Source organism: Theobroma cacao, chromosome 5, assembly GCF_000208745.1.
Source record: "Theobroma cacao cultivar B97-61/B2 chromosome 5, Criollo_cocoa_genome_V2, whole genome shotgun sequence".
Taxonomy (NCBI): domain Eukaryota; kingdom Viridiplantae; phylum Streptophyta; class Magnoliopsida; order Malvales; family Malvaceae; genus Theobroma; species Theobroma cacao.
This window is the reverse complement of record NC_030854.1, coordinates 11553622-11561666: the sequence shown is the minus strand read 5'-3', so window position 1 is coordinate 11561666 and position 8045 is coordinate 11553622.

Below are 8045 nucleotides of genomic sequence, written 5' to 3'. Positions count from 1 at the left end.
GGACCTTCATTTGGACTCGAATCGGTAAAAGCTGTAGGTTTCCAGCTTCCGATGCATTTTGGATAGATATGGGCCCACGTGTCACTGTACAAGAAATTTTATGCTTTGGTTATTTGCTTTATAGTATATATGAATATAATTATCTTTTACGCTATAAGAATTATGTACCGATAGTTTTATGAAAATTATTTTACAAGAAAATAGTTTATTTTATTGAATATTTTTATCATATTCAAATGGTCAAATTTTCACTTCAAATGAACGTTTTAGATACTTAATTTTTTTTAATCATTAAATATATATTTTCGGCTTACCTACTACATTTTTAGCAAGTTTCGAGGTTTTCGATAAAAATGACGAAAATACCCCTGTGAGCAAAAAAAAATTGTTATGTTATTATTTGGAAATGATTTGTAATCCTTCGTATTTTGATTATTTGATAACTATTGCTCACCGGGGAAGTGCAAAAGCTGATACGAGAGCCTTGCGAGGTTTCGATCGGCATTCGGGGTGAAGAATGTTTGTCGAGGCTTCGCGGCAGTGTCACGGGCTCGATGGGGAGTTCCGGGTCGTGACACACCTAAAAACACTAACATACCTAAAAATTAAACCAATCTAAGATAATTCTCTCTCCATACCCATTTTGACCAGCCATAAATTCATCATGAAAACATGCAATTTAACCATGGAAATTAAGGGAAAATGCATGGGTAAGGCAAATCACTGGCAAAATCAAAGAAATTTTACCTTTGCTTGATCAAATCCTTGAATTCCAACACTTTTTCTTTGATTTTTCCCACCTAGGGTCTGTTCTTCCTTGGTTTCTCTTCTCTTCTGGTTTGGCTGATCACTAAGGGAGAAATGGGCTGATTTTTTTACCTTTTTTTTAAGAAATAATAAAATAATAAAAACATGACACATGGCATTTCCTCATTGGTTCAAATTTTAAATATTTGACTTTTAATTCTTTAATTCTCCACCACACATTTCTCATGTTTATCCATTTCCATGACGAATAAAATCCCTTGGTCTTGACAATTGTCGGGGGTGAAAATTTACCGATTTGCCCTCGAGGTGGGAAAATTACCATTTCGCCCCTATACTCCAAATTATACCGAAATTAAAATTTTTCACTTCTAAACTTCAAATCATACTCCAATAAGTCAAATGGGGCCAAAAAAATCTTTTCTAAAAATTCCTATTTTGTCCTTAAGTGGCAAATGACCATTTTGCCCCTGGATGTGAAAATTTCGGTTTGACTCCAAATTGATCCTCGAACTCTGAATTCCCATTTTGAGTCATCCCTGAATTGTGAAACTCTTAATTTCACCTTAAAATTCCTATTTGAACTAGTTTGAGGCTTAATCGACCTAATGATACCATTAGAGGCAATATCTTCTTTTAACGATTCCTCGAACTTCCTAAATATGCAAACATTCCATTGAGCATGTAATTGACGTCGTAATTATTTTATAGAACAGCGTTTGACATTTTATTTGTTTTACTTTAAAATATGCATGGGAACAAGCCCTTAATGAAACGTTTTTGCATTGTGGCATGTGACCGTGATGAGTCCATGTGCTCCTATGTTATGTTGATATATATGTAAATATATATGATATGTATTGATAGTGATATTGTTTGTAATTATAACCGAGTGTGTACAGTGTGGGAGGCCACATGCCGGTACGGACAGATGATTCAAGCTATGTGTGGTGTGAGAGTGCACATGAGCTGATGATCGGTGGGTGGTGATTGTAGCTGTGTGCGGTGTGGGAGTGCACATGAGATGATGATTAGTGGTGGTTTATATCCAGCTATGTTCGGTGTGGGAGGGCACATAATNCCTTAATATTTCTTTTATGTTCTTATTATATTCAAATAACCGTAATTTCGTTTTAAATGAAGATTTCAGACTTTTAAACTCATTTAGAATATGAATTATGTGTTTTGTACTTGTATATTACGTTTTAGCCAGTTTCGAAATTTTTTAGAAAAAAATGACCAAAATACCCCTGTGTGGCGAAAATTTTATTTTGATTGTTTTTTATCTAAAATAGTATATATTCTCTAAAAACTCGATATTTAACAATGATTGCTCACAGAAAAGGAAAGAAACTAAAATGTAAGCCTTGTGGGGTTTCGGTTGGCATTCCCGATAATGAGTGTCAATCTGGACGCCACTGCGATTGTCATGGGTCTGAGGGAGGTTCCGGGTCGTGACACGTAAGCTGAGGATTGTCAGGCGTATACATGCTTATATATATATATATGCCATAGAGATGATCATATATGCTATGAAATTATTTGCATATGTTATGAAAAGGTTATGAAAATAATATGTGACTGCATTGAATATTGAGAAAACTTGATTATTGTCAATGTGCTTAATTTAATATACAATGTGGCATGAGTGGATTTTCCTTGTGGCAGTGAAAACCCCCTTAGATTTTATCTAGCCAAAATTTCGTTGCAGTGAGAATGCCTTTTTGTTGTGGTGAGAATCAATCTATTAGGCTTGACTTGCTTGAATTCTACTAAAGTTTTCACTCTTCAACTTCTTTGTTGTTCATGGATCCTTCATCATCAGGTGATTAAGCAACCAAGGGGTTGAATGAGGGGTTTTAATAAGAATTGAACTAAATTGTATTATTTTTTAACATAAGTGCATCATGATTTCTAAATTTTCCTTATCATTTGCTCGTTCCCTTCTTATGTTCACTCACTAGGTTTATACTCACTCTTTTAAATTGCATGTTTTCAGATTCGTAGCTATTTGGGACCTAGCTTGAGGAGTCCACTCGTGTTCACCCTTGGTAGGTATTTTGGCATTCAGTAGCCGTGCCCTCACCCAAGGTCACTCCGTTGGTCGTCAAGAGTCTTTTGTATGTGTATATATATACTCGATGTAAATCGTTAAGAATTAGGTTACAAACAATAGATGTATATCTGGTTTAATGACGCCATTATGAAATGGCAACGAATGACAATATTTTGGGCTAATACAAATATAGATATTTGGTTGCCATGTATTACTGAAATATGAATAGTTGAGAATTAAGATTTATGGTTTAGGAATGGTGACGTAATCAAATGATGAACAGGATTTCATGAGGAGGCTTGCTTGGGTTTAATGGGCTGTGCCCATTTGGCCCATACGCCGGTCATGACTCGAAAATTGGGCTATGACATCTAAACCTTAGGAGAGAGAAAGAAAAATCTCTCTTCTTTTCCTTTATTTTCAATTTCTATTCCACTTTCAACAACATTTGGATTTTGGCTTCAAATCTTCATTTTAAGGCTAAAAGGTATATATATTCAACCCTTGAATTTTTGAATTTATGGGTTTGTAATTTTTTGACTTTCTTTTCAAGTTTCTTCAAAATTCCTTTCCTTGAAATTTGCTGGGTTCGGTTGATTTTTATACCTTCAAGCCGTTAGTATAAGCCCTACAAACCAATTTGTGGTTGTATGGGAATTGCAATTTTGAGATATTCATGTATGACATTTTGTTATTCATAATAACATTGAGGTAGTTCTTTATCCATAAGTTTGTAATTTAATTACTTTTTTAGTACTTAAGTAGATAAAGCCCATGGAACTATATATGTCTTGCAAAAGAATTGTATTGGGATACAATTATGAGATCCTTATGCACTAAAGCCTTGTTCCTAAAAGTTCCTAATCATTGTATTATTGAGACAGGGCATCAATAATGTCAAGCCCCATTCTATAATATATTTGCCATGTCATTCATGTGCTTGATAAAATGTTTGCATAAGTGAATGTGTCAAGCCCGACCTTATAAAATACTTGCCATGTCATTCATATGATTGACAATATGCTTGCATACTTGGAAAGCCCCGAAAGAAAAATCGTTAAAAGACAACAATGTACTAAAAGGAACAATTAAGTTAATTTAAGCCTTGAACTAAATCAAATAGAGAATTTAAAATGAAATTAAGAATATTAAAGTCCTAGAATGGTTTAATATGGTCATTTGGAGTTCGAGGATCAATTTGGAGTCAAATCAGAATTTTCACTATCTAGAGGTAAAATGGTCATTTGCCACCTAGGGACACAATGGGAACTTTTAGAAAAGCTTTTTTTGGCCCCATTTCACTTATTGGAGTATGATTTGAGGTTTAGAAGTGAAAAAGTTTAATTTCGGTGATTTCTAGAGTATAGGGGTAAAATCGTAATTTTACTACCCGCGGACAAAATTTGAGATTTTGAGAGAATTTAGATCAAATTTGACAAATTGGAGAATGGTATGAGTATAAGGGATGAAAAATATGTCTATGGGAAATTTTTTAGTTTTTGGGGCAAAAATGTAATTTTTGACTTTTATGGGGGCAAAAGTGTAAATTTCAAAAAATTACTCCACCAAGACTTTGGATAAGTCTGAGAATTTTATCTAAGCTATGGATATGTGGGACAAGTGTATGGTGAAAATTTGGAAACAAATGGATGGCTAGAATATAAGGAATTAATTAAAAAAATAAAAAAATAATATTATATTATTTTAGCCTTTAAAAAGGTCAAAATTTCCAGAATTCTCATCTTCTTCAAGCCGTCCAAACCAGGAGAGAAAAGAGGGAAAAGAAATAAGAACCCTAGCTGAAAATTTTGGGGAAAATCAAGAGAAATCAAATAAAATAAAGCATTAAAAAGGTAAATTTCATTGATTTTCCTTGTGATTTTCACTACCCAAGCATTTTTTCTCATTTCCATGCAAAATTAGAAAGTGGGTATGGACACCCATGCTGGCCAAACCTCCATGAATGAGTTTTGAGCTGGAGTTTTGGTTGATTTTAATTGAATTAAGTGATTTTAGTTAAGTTATATTGAAATATAGCAAAAATAAGCTAGAGATATAACTTTCTCCAATTGAAACCCATTATGCCGAATTTTCTAGGGGAATATTGGCTGCTGATCTTGATGTTTATTTGAGGAATTATGAGGAACAATGATGAATTATGAGCCTAGAAAAAATAATGGAAATTTTTAGAGTAAAAATACGAATTTTTACCCACTAGGGGTATTTTCGTAATTTACTGTCGCGACTAATAATTTGTACCACACTAAGGGACATTAAGTCAATTTGGGTGCAATTGAGGTATAGAAACTAAAAAAAAAATTAATTTGGAATTTAAACGGACGCGTATATTAATTTATTGGGTAAAAGACCGAAATAGGCTAATACCGCATTTAAGCAAAATTTAGACATTTTTGCATTCCATATCATGCATTAGTAGTCTAAATTAGTTTAATTTCAATTTAGTACCAATGTGGTGAATTTCTCGATTTTGTACTGTGTCAAGGTGGTGAGTCCTCCGATAAAGGCAAGGGAATTGCACCCGAGGACCAATAGTCTGAGTTTTTAGAAAATCCCCACTCTAGACACTGTGAGTAACCTTACAATCATTTTAATTATCTAAAGTATGTTTTTATTCGGTTTTGGTGAATTTTATGAAAATTAGTTCAAATGGTAAATTTTTATGTTTTGTAAACAAAATGAGTTTAAATGAAAATATTTTATAAATTGTCTTGAAACGAAATAACGATTTTGAAAATAGAGTAATTGGAGACCACTGATATGTTGTAAATTTAAAATTGAATTAATGGCTTATGTTATTGTATTNTTTTATAAATTGTTTTGAAACGAAATAACGATTTTGAAAATAGAGTAATTGGAGACCATTGATATATTGTAAATTTAAAATTGAATTAATGGCTTATGTTATTGTATTGGCATGACTAGCTGGGCTTTTTATGAATTATATGAATTGCTTTATTTTACCCTTGTAGGCTGGGAAGTAATATATTAGCCCTGTCATGCTGTCAAAATTTTATTTTATGGTGGGTTTGACCTGCTGTAGTGGGCTGGGTTCTGTGGACTAGCCTATTGGAAAGGCGAGTAGGGTAACTCCTGAGGTATAACTTTTAGAGTTCACTTCACGCCAAACCACCACGTGAAGGGGAACTCGGCCAATGCCAAGGAACGTCTATGCTTTTAAATTAAAAACATGACTTTCTATGTCACGACTCGGAACTTCCATCGGGCCTGTGACAACCGTCGCGACGTCTCGATAGGCACTCATTACCCCGAATGCCGATCGGAACCCCGCAAGGCTTAGCATAAGCTTCCGCATCTCCTCGGTGAGCGACAATTGTTAAATCTTGCATTTCAAGAAATCATAAGTCGTTTCCGAATCAAAACAATAAAATATTATTTTTTAGCTCAAAGGGGCGTTTTAGTCATTTTTCTTCAAAAAAATCGAAACCCGCCAAAAACATGGTGTAAAAGCTAAATATGTTCATACATATTTTAAATCAAATAACTAAAGTATAAAATTACTTTTACAATGACACGTGGGCCCCCAACTAACCAATAAGATGTGAATCTGTGAACCTATAATTTTGACAATGAAAGGCTAACTGAAGTCTTTGATGCAATCGGCTATCTACCGGCTATCCCGAACCTGAAATGTGGGGAATTGAGGGTGGTGAGATTATAAAATCCTAGTGAGTAAACAAACACCATCTAAACTATCTAAAGGCGAGTAAATGGAGACAAATAAAAAAATAATTAACTTCAGCAAAATTTTTCACATCACGAATATTTATTTCAAAGAAATAATCAATATGGCTCGTGAATTACTCAAAACTTGGCTCATGCCAAATCTTGTACTTGGTGACACCTGGACCAGGGGTATCCAACCGAGCCCGCCAAGGCTGTTAAAAATTCATATTTCGCATAAATCATATTTTTATTTTGAAACATAGTCGTTCCTTGGTGTTGGCTGAGTCTCACTCTCACGCGGTGGTCCACGTGAAGTGCACTCAAAAAGCCCACCTCAGGAGATACCCTACGCACCTCTACGACCGAGGTGAGAATATAAAGGAGTTTACCGTGCCCCTCTAATAGGTTGGCCCACGGAAGCCCCCACCACTGTAGTAGCTAGTCTTTTTTCTACCACCTGATTTATAAAATATTTTTCTGCATGACATGGCAATTTATCGCAACCTAGCCTCTCAAGGATAAATACACAGTACAAATAATTCTAACACCAAAATCAGTTTAGCCATTCAATTTAGAACCATAATTTTACAACATAAGCAAGCAGTCTCCAATTACTCTATTTTCAAAACCAGTATTCGATTTTCCAGAAAATTTATAAAATCATTTTATAAAATCACAATTTCTCTTAAACATAGCAATTTACCATTTAAACCCATTTTCCATAAAATCACACAATTGTATAAAACTACTCTAGATAATTAAGATGATAATAAGTTTACTCACAATTTCTGAAAACTAAATTCGGGTACTCCAACTATTACTCCTCGAGTGCGATTTCTTTGCCCTTGCCAAAGGATTCACCACCTTGACAAATTGTACAATTAAGAGGTTTACTACTTTGGTACTAAACCAAAATAAACTAATTTATACTACTAATGCATGATATAAAGTGCAAAATGTTTAAATTTTGCCTAAACGAGATGTTAGCCTATTTCGGTCTTTTACCCGATAAATCGATATACGCATCCGTTTAAACTCCAAATTAATTTTTTTCAATTTCTATACCTCAATTGCACCCAAATTGACTTAATGTTTCTCAGTGTGGTGCAAATTATCAATTTCGGTATCAAATTACGAAAATACCTCTCGTAGGTAAAAATTCGTATTTTTGCTCCGAAAATTCCCATTGTTTTTCTAGGCTCATAATTCATCATTATTCATCATAATTCCTCAAATAAGCATCAAGATCAACAGCCAATATTCCCTTAGAAAATTCGGCATAATGGGTTTCAATGGGAGAAAATTATTTTTCTAGCTTATTTTTGTTATATTTCAATATAACCTAACTAAAATCACTTAATTCAATTAAAATCAACCAAAACTCAAGTTCAAAACTCATCCATGGAGGTTTGGCCAGCATGGGTGTCCATACCCACTTTCTAATTTTGCATGGAAATGAGAAAAAAATGCATGGGTAGTGAAAATCACAAGGAAAATCAATGAAATTTACCTTTTTAAT